Source organism: Strix aluco, chromosome 14, assembly GCF_031877795.1.
Source record: "Strix aluco isolate bStrAlu1 chromosome 14, bStrAlu1.hap1, whole genome shotgun sequence".
NCBI classification, from domain to species: Eukaryota; Metazoa; Chordata; class Aves; order Strigiformes; family Strigidae; genus Strix; species Strix aluco.
In genome coordinates this window covers 18,675,798-18,688,008 of record NC_133944.1, presented here as the reverse complement: position 1 = coordinate 18,688,008, position 12,211 = coordinate 18,675,798, and positions in this window count along the sequence as shown.

Here is a 12,211-nt window from a genome sequence, read left to right as displayed (position 1 = left end):
TGAGCTGAACCAGGGCACCTGGACTGGGGGTCTGGAGAGAACCCAGATGGGGCTGGTCAGGGCCATCAAGACCTCTGAGTGCACTCAGGGCCCTGACAGCCCCAGCCCTTTTATCCCAGCTATAACAGACCCAAAGCTTTACTTCTGCAGACCAGGGGAAAGGAAATAAGCTATATACTTCCACTGGAAATAGCCTGTGCTCATCTTATAACAAGAGATGGAAATTTTGAACACATCCTTTAGCCAGGCAATGCCATCCATGGTCTAGTGTTCAAACCTGAAAATAACTCAAGAAGATAAGTAAGGAATTAATTCTGGATTAAGGTAGGATGTGAATTTAATTTGCTATGGCATTACAAAGCAACTGAACTAAGCTTAGTTAGAAAAAAAGCACCTTTAATGTCTGGTCACTGGCTGCAACTGAGACAGGTTATGAGGTGATGGGTGTCTCCCCTGTGCTGCTCACCTCCACTGAGCCCTTAGGCTGCTCCCTCATCTGCTCTCTCAAAGCCATTGACATAGGAAAGCAAAAAGTGTTTAAATAGAACCAGATAATCCTGACAAAATACGACTGAGAAATGTGCACTGTTGTGTCAGGAGATATGACAGACACTGACCTTTAGTAAGGCGAGTGTGTGTGAAGCTCCTGAACCTCCTAACCCAGCTCAGCCCAGGCAGGATGGCACAGCTGGCTCTGCCCAGCTCTGTCCCCTGAATTTCACAACTTGTCTGTTTCCATCTTCCTAAACCAGATGTCCCTGGTCAGTTCTATGCTCACTGGGATATCCAACTGACTGGATCTGGTTATGTACCTACTCATAAATAATCCCCTGAAATACAGATAAACAGTCTTTGCAGGAAAAAAAATAAAGTAATATAAAACATAACCTGAGCGCTGTTTGTGTTATTTCCCATGTAATACACTAGGCTAGTATTGAACAATTATGCAAACTTTCTGAGAGAACTGGCCATAAACCAGTTCTTCTACCAGGTGTCAATACCACAGCCAAATAAAATCTTTACACATTATATTGATCTGCATCTATCACATCTTGATCAAAGTTTCCTGCCTTCTGTTAAGGTGCTAATGATTTCCTAAGCAAAATCAAACATGGCTACTTCAACTGTCTGAACAAGTTAGATGAAGTCACTTTAATTACTGACTTTGATGCATCTTTTCTTGCATACCAATTTCAGCTAAGTAAGACGGCGACCAAACATTAAATGATGAAAAAAAGCAGTAGCAGAGCCAGCTCCAGATAATCTTGCAAAATTGTCTCACTTGTTCCTAAGTCTGAGTTTTAGGAACTTTCTTTTTTTCCTGTGTTCAGACAAACCCATAACAAGAGGTCTTGCTCCACAACTACAAGGACCAAATAAATAAGAATATCCCAATGACAGTTGCAATATTGCTACAAATACAAAGATTCACACTATTTTTTCATACGATCACACTGTGATTACCTGCTGCTTCTGTCTAGTCACCTTTTGCTCAGATCTAAAGGGGAAATTTGAGGAACAAAATCAAAACTTTAAATTTATAGACCTAAAATGCCTTCTCAAAACAGCTGTGGCACATGCTTGCCCCAAGATTTCCTGGTGCCTCAGCCCTCGGCAACATCTCTTCTGACGTGACTCCACCTTTGCCTCTTTAAAATTCCATATGGAGAGGCTCATGTTTCCTGTCCTTGCAACGTGATGAAAGGGAAAAATTAAAGGGAATGGGATTCTTACAGTAACATATTTGTATTGCTATTGTTAAACTTGTGTCAAGAGCTTAGAACTTTGCCATAGAAAAATTTGTTCTTGGAGGAAATCTGGAAAGAAAGTGCTTGGCCCTGGAGGGAATTTCATAAAATACAAAATTAAGAAATGTCAATTGGGTTCTTAAATCACGGAAAGGCAAAGGAAATAAGATACATCAGTGGCTTCAAGTGCTCTTTTGTAATCAAATGATTTGTGTTTCAAACCTGAAATTTGGCAAGTAATTAATTCAAGAAATTAAATCTTCTGCAAATTTATTTTATATGTATTTTTTGCATTTTTAGAAAAAGATAGATTGCATCATAATGTAGTAGAATATAAATATTATGTCATAAATTTTTTAGTCTGTGTCTCAATTTCTTTTTTTTTTTTTTTTTTTACTTTGTAGAATATATGAGTGCTTTTGGAAATTCTTTCTCCAGTTTTACAATTTGCATCTTGCAAATTTTATCTCTGACATGTTTGCTTAATTTTTGGATGACTGCCATTGTGCGCACAAATTAGGCCTCCTGTTTTGAAGTGCCAAAGCCCTTATCCATTACATTTCCCATTGCTTTCAACAACCATTCAAGCTGGGATGTGAAAGCACTGTGCAGGACAAGGGCCATTGGGTCACATGTACGTATCAAGGAGTTTTGCCTTCTAACCTGCCGCTCGGTTCTCACAAATACTGCTCATGAACTTACATGCCCGTATTTGCACACATGAAGATTTCCCACAAAAGAATGAATTAAAGAATGGTTTTCAACTCCGGTAGGAGAGCTTAGTGGTCAGGACTTCTACAAATATGTCTCAGAAATGCTTAGCGTAGATTTTAAGCAGAGTTGATCAACAGCTGGTGGCTTCTGAAAACATGGGGAAGGCTTTTCAAATAGGCACGTACAAGCAGTTATTGTCTGGCAGGTACTTTTAATTCACTTTTCTCCTTTTCAAGTCCATACCTGAGTCACGATGTTTTGTACCTGCATTACACAACCTAAAAGTACACGCACCACTCTTTTCACAGGCAGGTGACTAAGAGATTGGTCATCTGCAAACTACGTTTCCATTAGGCAAATTGCACTGAAAAGCATGCGTGAGGGCTACTGTTTCAATACACAAAAGTACATTTGGAAAAGTTCAAATGCACACAATATTACAACACTAATTTTTGCTGTGCTGTCATATGATACTTCCAGTGGATTCATGCTGAAGTTTCCCTCTGTTCTGCAAGTCACCATGTACATCTGGTAGGCTGCGGTATGGCCCTGGTTGCTTCTGCAGTCTAAAGAAAGCAGGGAGCACTTCCCAGGGCAAGTAAAATTTTGCCTAGCTATACTTCAGTAGCAGTGATGGAGAGGTATCACTCCTTATCAGCCAGCCAGCCCAGTTCTGATCAGGATGAAGGACTTCACCAGCTACAGAAAATACACAGGAACACCTCAGCAGTGAGGTGGACATTTACACAAATTGCACTTGCAAGGAGCCTGCTGCAGAACTGCCTTTCTGGTCTCAGGCTCTTCTTCTCCAGGCACAACTAATGTATGCTGGGGACAGAAAGAGAGACCATTGCCAAGACAGATGTGTTTATACAAGCAAAAGTAACAACTTCAATCCCTCAGGATATTCTGTCCCCTAGCACCGATGACCTGCAGCAGTCTCTTTGTGAGACATCGGAGGAAGGAGGATATGTCAACCATGCCTACTGCCTTGGGTGAGTTCCCCAAGAGGAGAGATCCGGTGGAGTAAACAGTTGTCCAATGTGATGGGAGATAGCTCTCATACAGGAAAATCTTGTATTTTGATATCCACAGGCAAAACTCTGCGATCACTGAGAACGCCACAAAGTTCTCATACACGCAGGGATGCACTGGGTGCAGGATAGGGGCAAAACAAAATAATTTCCTAAGGTCTAGGACTCTAAAATCCCATTTTCTTCAGCCATATTGTTGCTCTCATTATGACCAACTGTTAGTAGTTATGTAAAACTGTTAGCATGAGTCTAACCTTATAATATTTATTATCAATGCATAGTATTTATTATCAATGGAAGGAACATATCCCTGCCTCAATAATGAACACAAATGCTCTTTTAAAGAGAGCAGAACAAGGTATCTTTTTATATACTACAGGCTAAATTACTTCCCCCACTGAAGGATATGTAATCTCCTTGGGAGGAATGAATATGTATTTTTTTATTTTAAAATTATTTGCTATCCTGTCATATAATCTGAAAGTCCTGAACCTTCATTATCAGAGTGAAACACGCTACATCTTTTCCCCTTTCTTTCTTGTATATACTGTATCCAGTGTTACTACTATGTGAAAGGTAAACTATTTTGGATTTGTATTTCCCTTTATGGCATAGCACTATTCATTTAGCTTTAACAACAAAAGTATTTACAATCTCCAGGTTTGAATGAATGCATTAATTGTTCTTTGTGTTCATGAGAGGCTTCGCTTTTGAGGTTGGGAAATATTTTTATGGTAAATATCAGACCAAGGAGCACAAATTCAGCTTTCATTTTTCTCCATAGTGATCTTTGCATACAACTTATGACACAAAGGTGAGTCAATAGTAATGCAGCACCAACAAAACATTTCAATAAAAGAAATTCCATTTTGTTAATACTTCAGTTGCCTTTACAAACAAAAGATTTGCTGTTAAGTCTGTGAATGGCCACCTCAGTTGTAAGGTGCAAGGTATGCGTAAGGCTCACAGCGTAAGTGTTGCCTAGTACTGAACTGCCCTGAAGCAGGAGGGTCATGAAATATCTTCCTGATAAACTTTTTATATAACACTAAAAACCAGTAAGACTTCAGTTTTGAAGCTGTGAACACTTACATGTACGTGGATATATGTATTATGGACTAGAATTAACAAGAACTAGTGCAACTCTGAGACAAAAACTAGTATGCCTTGCCTACTTAATGTGTTTGGGTTTCTTTCCCTGTAAAAAGGAGTTTTGTTATTCATTAGGCCATTTGCTTCAATTATATGTTACTCTGTGCCATCATACGTGTAGGTCACTCCTATAAATTACACATGCACAATATTTTCTTTTTTGTATAGATACTGTGTGAATTAAAGTCTCATCAACAGTCAGACAGCAAATAGAATATTTGTTCTCAAAGTCTGTTTTCCACTCTGATAAAGGTACACACAATTCCTAGTTCTACCTACTCTTACCAACACACACACACCACCAAAAGCCACTGAAACCCTTAATGTACCTCTTCACCTGATAGCCCTGATAGATATTAGGATGCTTTCTTAAAATAAGTGATCATTAACTTAAAATCATATTCACGTTGGAGACTTGACAATCCTTTTTTCTACTTTTGTGTTAAATTATGGTGTTATGTAGTTGTAACAATAAAAAAACTCCAGTTTCCCTTTATCAGCCATAGGTCTAAGGCACAGTAAGATTTTTGCTATTAAAGACTCTCCCTAGGTACACTGGTCTGTCACAGATCTTAACTCAAAACCATTTATTTAACATCTGTTCCACAATAATTTCTTAAAGATTTACTTCCTTTAAACACAACTGGGACACTTGATCCTCCCTTGTTTCAATCTGCAATATCCTTAAAAATAACAGTGAAAGATGTTATGAATACAAAACCAAAGCTGACACCAATAAATTTCAGTGACTCATTTCTCTTGCATTATTCCTGCTTGGCTGCTTTCTAGGAGGAGATGAACTATAGAGACACTCAGAGGCAATTTAGTGGTATTACAGAAACACCCGTTCATTCTGGATTGAAAAGATCCTCTCAAAATTACAAGAAAACTCTTTTTTTGGAAAAAAAACCCCACCAACGAATGAATAATTTCTTGAGTAAGAAGCCCCAAATCACTGCTAGAGCTATGCTTAGAGTGAAGTGTGCACCAGAGCCAGGCACGCTGTCCCTTGAGAGCAGGTAATGCACAAATACAATTACTCTGCATGGCCACTTCAGAATAAGAAGTTGTTTTTCTTTTGCATAGGAGGTTATCTTTGAAAAATTCACTGTGGGTTTTTTTGCCGCCATAAAACTAATAATATAGTAAAAGTATGAACCAGTATTGCCAGGTGTTAGAAGATTTTATGTCACGGACCTGTCCTGGAAATTTTGCCTGGGTTGAAGTTAAAGATTCTGGACCTTGTTCCAGGATTTCTGGCAATCCAGTCAGAGCAGTAACTACTGCCAAGCTGATTGACGTCCAGAAAAGCCACACAAATGGCTCCCAAGCAAGTACAGCTCAACTGTACAGCATGAACACCCATCAACTCTACAAGACACGTGCTGTAGGTCTCATGTGCCTTAGATCTGCTGCAAATGCATAGACCATCTGTGCTACACATGAACATATATTGCAGCCCAGGAAATCCTGGACAGAAATAGGACTACCTGAGCTTGCTGCTGCCCTCCCCCTGCATCAGCAGGCATGGTCCAGATTACAGCTGCCTTCCCATCAGTACCCCAACTGTACCAGGTCTTGCTGAGCTACGGTGGGCTGCTTTGCCATTGTCTTCAGCAAAGCTCAGGATCTGGAGCATATACACTATTCTGAACCACCAAGGCAGGTTATGTTTTCAAAGAAACAGGTTAAACTGATATTGCAAATGTTATCATTTTATCAAGTGTCTTGCAATGTTTATGGTTCTTGTAGTTGAACTTCTGGAGTCACAGGATTGTGAGAGAATTGTAGCTTTCCATTTAAGAAAAGGGTTTTCAGATTAAACTGTGCAACTGAGAAAATGTAAATTATCTGATGATCTGACTCCAGATTATACCTTGTCCGAACATGAAGAATAAAGAGCTTGCAAATGTGACCTTAAAGACTCCAAAAGCATAGGTATATAAAAAGAATCCATAATATTTTGTTCCTCGTTAAGAATTTTTAAGCCAAAACTACTGATAGCTTTGAAAGTCCATATCCTGTTGACAAATTGGGCAATTTTGTATGGATGGAAGCTTGATTTTAAAATTAGATTTAAAATGTGTTTTTTGTGGAGCTGAAGTGTTAATAACAATTGCTGTGCAAAAGATTTTCCTAGATGGAAACTGTAGCAAATGATCACAAGTGCTTGTGCTGGAGATATTTGTCACAGTGAGTGCCTGAGGTCCATTCCCAAAGGGCTGGAGGGTCTGTTCCAGCTGGCCGTCGGGTTGTCTCTGCACCAGCCTACTACAGTGGTTCAAATAGTGTGTGGTTTGAATTGAGTCAGCATGGTCGGAGATCATGGACCCCAATAATTTGTGTCAAGTATCAAGGAGAGAGAGCAGAAAAAAAAAGGAAACATGACATACAAAAATTGTAACATTCAGAAAAAAAAATGGTATTTTTCTCAGTCCCATAGTTCCATGTAAATGATTATAAGCGGTGAAAACTATATTTTCAGTTTGGTTCTCAATAACAATGCTTGTGAAAAGAGTTTTTTTTATAAATAGATGTTTCTTAAAATTGTTCCAGATGTATCAGTTTATAGATTTGTTTCTCTTTTTCCAATGGTACAAATCAGAAGAAACTCACTGAAATCAGTGGTGACACACTGGTATAAGAACAGCATGAGTGGGTGGAAAATCCATCACGACTCGAGTAAGGAATTAAGCCCGGTCCTCCCTCAACCACAGCACAGTTATCAAGCTCCAGCCAAGTCAAAGTATTTAAGAAGGGAAATGAGACTCACTGTATAATGAAAGAAGTCTTATGGAACATTGTATATCTTACTGAAATAATATTTCACTAATGACAGTTAGTGTAGGTGCTGCAAGAGGGCTCTGCTTTACCCAGCAACTCTGCCCTTTGCAACACCTACCCCAAGCCACATTGCTGTGTCCTACCAAGAAGTTGCTTTATTAAGAAAAAACAGTTCCACATCACTAATGCATTATGCTCGCTGTCTGTACACAAGAGCTGGCAACAGAAAACTTTTCAACCATCTCAAATGCTATCACGACTTTATGAATCCTACTTTCAGAGTGACTCACAGCTTTCCAAGCTGTCTAGCCTCAAAGAAGCTGGGCAGGACCAGTGACCCTGGTGCTATCTACTCCCTCTGTGCCATGCTCTTTCACACAAAAAACTTGATGAAAAACACCAAGTGTTCAACCAACTAGTGAGCGGCCAGGCTGCGGTCCTGTTCACAACTGCGAATCCATTGGACAGAGCCCTGATTAATTGTGCAAGGAAAGATTACAGGATTGGATCCCATGGCTGTACTCTAGAATAAAGTATGAGTAACCAGGAGTTATTTTAGCTTCTTTGGTACCTAGAGGACCATCACTTTTCTATAGAATCAGCTCCTTAGGCCTCCAGAGCCAGAAAACAACCTGGCAGAGAAGTTGGAGGCAGTGTCTGTAGGTGGCTTCCTCCCTGCCCTAGGTTTGCCAGCTGTCCTGCTGCAGTGTGTCCTCCCTCTCCTGTCACCGCAGATGCTGTACCTTTGCCATCAGACCCTGATATGCAACTCCCCACCTCATACGCACCTCATCAATCACTCATTACTAGGCACTCACAAAAATTCCTCACCCACACAGCACCCAGCTTGCCTTCAGAAGAATGAGACAGAGTTCTCCATTAAATTCCTTCTCCAAGTTGCTCTTTGCCATCACACCCGTACAGAATGTGTCCTCAGTGGCCTGGCCATGTTCTGACCCTTGGCACCATCTGCATCTCTCTGTTTTCTTGGCTCATAAGACTAACCTGCCTATTTCCATGTCTTTGTACAGCACCAAGCATCATGAGGTTCTTGAGTCCAATGAAGCATTTTAGTCCATAACTACAGCTCCTTGACACTAGAATACTGTAAATATGACATAACAACTTGCCTTAATCCCTTTTGCCAGATAGTCACTAAGTGTCATTCCTTTATTTTAAGAGAAGCGATCTTCATTTGAGGATATTCTCTTCCTACTTATGAGCATCCCAGTTTAGAATATTTCTCAAAACATTGAGTACGACAGCAAAGATTCTCACACAACTGCAAATGTACATACATGTTGACTTAACACAGTCATCCTTTTTTGCTGGCAATTGTTTTCAGTATTTGTCAGCAAAACCTCCTTCATACAGCAGTAGGAGCTACCCCCAGCTATATCTTCCACTGACTATCCCTAGTGAGTAGGTCTCTAACGTCTCACTCCAATGGGAATCTGTAGCACAAGACCCCTAATGTGACCCCCACTGTCTTTTTCTTGCTCGTATGTTACTAAGACTATTACCCCAAGTTTTGTGAACTTTCTGGTAGTAGCAATGCTGTGTATTCCCACAGCTTTTCACAGCAGCCCTGGCCCTACATGGCTGAAAGCTGTGTTAGGAGCTGGATGGATGGGTGGGAGGTAGATGAATTTCAGAACATTTTATCTGAATGCATCAAGGTTGCTGATTGTATTTCAGACCTGAAAAATGGGCTTGTGTGCCCAAATACTTATCTGTTTCTCCATAATTATGTCTAATATGTCTATAATGCCTATAACTAATAAGAGATACTAAATCTTCTTAAATATCTTGCCTCACTTTTATTCTAAGACTATCACGACTACACCACTACTAATATGAGCACTTTACAATCATTAATGGATTAATCTTCACAGCACTATTGTAGAGATAGAAGACAAAAGCACAGAGATAAAGCAAATCTCTATTTAAGTCAGAGACACAGCAAGAGAGATTAAAAAACACCCCAGAATTTCCAGTTCCTCTATGTTTTTATGTCTGCATTGCAGCTCAGGCTTTTTGTTTTGATATGTCTTTTAAGGTTTTTGTAGCTTTTTTTAATGTATCAGAACTGAAAATTTTAAGTGTTATAAAAAACTTTTTACTTTCAATTGCACAGAATAGTAAATTTTCACAGAAAATCATATTACAATCCAAAAGAAACTGTTACAGTCAGCATTTTCCATATAACAATTTTGACTAATTCTGGTTTTGACAACGCAGCTACCAAAGCAAAATATGATTTTGTGTAAGACTTTATTGTAAAAAATAATGGCTTCTTCAGTAAAACTAGCTTTACAACAAGTCTAATTACTTATAGGCAAGAAATTGGTTTTTATTTTATTGGCATAAAGGTATAAAATAACTTGTGAGATTAGGATCAGATAGGAGTCTAGGGCACGGTCACTGAGTTCCCCCAAAACCTCGACTTTCTATAGGTGTGAGCTTATGTGTGGTTGCTTTCATTTGTGACCGAGGAAGGGGTTCTGGATTTTCAGAATAACTCATTTTCACTGGTTAATGTGCTAAACTGACCAACACATATATATATATATGCTTGAATACCAGTGAGAAATATGTTCAAACATATACACTTGTGGGAATACAACAAAGTTAATGCTTATCTCTGTGTTGGGTTTTTGTTCCCAGTCAAGCATATGAAAAAATGGAATGTATTTATTTTAAGGCTATTGAAAAAAAACCTCTGCTGGATCTGATCTAGATTTCCAATTCCTTCACTTTTTTGTATCAGCTATCCTGTACAGATGCTTCATTCTTCATTGAGAAAGCCAGAAAATTAAAATCAATAACTTCATTATGTTTACAGTGTTCTTCTTTTCACCTGAGTTTTCCCAGTCTTAATGTCTTACTATAACTTAAAAATTGCTGGTTGCTTTTACTGAAATATTTCATCTTTATTCTATTCATACAAAGGTTAGGAATAGGTAACATAAACCTTGATTTTTTATATCGTACATTTTGAAAGGACTAAAGTATAACTCAGTCTGCTTTCACAAATGTCCAACTGAGTGTAGTATAAACAAATATTTTTATAGTATCTCCCACTGTGTTGTAATAATAATAATCATTATTTTAAAATGGAACAATTACCAGAGATCTTTTAAATTCATATTCTCATTTTCTAATAACGTGAATTCTTCCTGCACAGTTGTTCTTGGGTTTTGCATATACAAAAAATAAATAATTGACATTTTGTACTATATGAACTTCATGTATTATTAATTTGATGGAAATGAACACATGATGGAGCACCTTCTTTATCTTTGTGATTGTTTTCACAGATATGTCAGTAACACTGATATTGAATTGTATGATGTGTCCTAGGGACTGTAACATTTCAACAAAATATCTCCAGAAATATATGTGCACCCGCAATGTCATCTAACAAACTCACCTTTCATTAAAGTCATCTAGAGTAAATCTGAGCTTGCATTTGCAAGGCAAATCTAAAAAGCTATGAAACGAATGCTGAAGGTAAAAAAATTATTAATATAGCAATAGAGCCTTAGAGATTACTTTTCCTATAATTCTAATGAGACACTAAAAATAAAAATCCAGAGATTCAGACTTGACGGTAACACAGAACTTCCTTCACAAGAATATTTGGGGTCTTCATTAAATGATATACTATGTGCTATTTCTATCTCATCTAAAATTCTGGCATCTCCTGACAATGTATTCTCCCAGTGATATGCACATGTGTAATCACTCATTTACATTAATGGGATTATGGGTGTTTTGTATCTAGGAGAGAATACCTTTTTTTTTTTTTTTTTTTTTTTTCCTAAGAGTGGTTGCTCACTATGCACTTGGCAACTGAGATGTATTACGTTTTTTCCCTAAACAGGAATTAAGTCTCTACTGTACAGCATGTCATACTTGCCTGAAAGCAAAAATGCTGCCTACTAAGCAATAGACACCCTAATTAAAGTTGCCTAGCATAATATCAGCCCATTAGTATAAACTAAAGACCAAAGAGAATAATGGAGGTGGTATTAGGATACCACAAAACATAACCTAAGGTCAAACAAATATTACTTTGCTTTGGGTAATTTTTTAATTTATACATTTTCAACCAATTTTCAGAAGCTTTCCGAAGCCAAATATAGATAGGAAAATGCATGTCAATTTTTAAGACCCTGCCAAAGCAAAAATGATAACAAATAAACAGCAATAAAATAATTGTCAATCAGATGCTTTCGCATGAACATTTTGCAATAATGAGATACGATAAATATTCATCAACACATAATCCATAAAGGCACATAGGAGCATATTTTATGCCTGTGTGTCACATATGCTGGACAGATACAGCTGATTGTGGAATAGTGGCAGCCTTATAAAGCTTTCTTGCACACAATTTCTTTATCCTTTACACATAGTCTAGAAAATCTGAATCCTTACACATTGTGGTGGAAGGAGGGGGTAAATATTGTGCATTTTTCAACTCAGTCCTTTTCTCAAGGCATTCTTTAAAGAAGATGGTCAAAGCTCCAGAAAACAAGCAACCTTGGAATTCCCATTTTCAAACTTCATGTTTCATCCATAATCACTTCTTTAATGGTGCAACTTCAAATATTCTTGGATTAACTGTTTCAGATCGAATTGCTTTAAAATGCCTCACAAACAGAGAAACAACTCATTCAGTAATACTGCTGAATGATCACCTGATCTTGACAATTAACCAAATAAACCAGTAAATTATCCAGGTCATTAAAAATGTTTGTACGGCACTTTAAC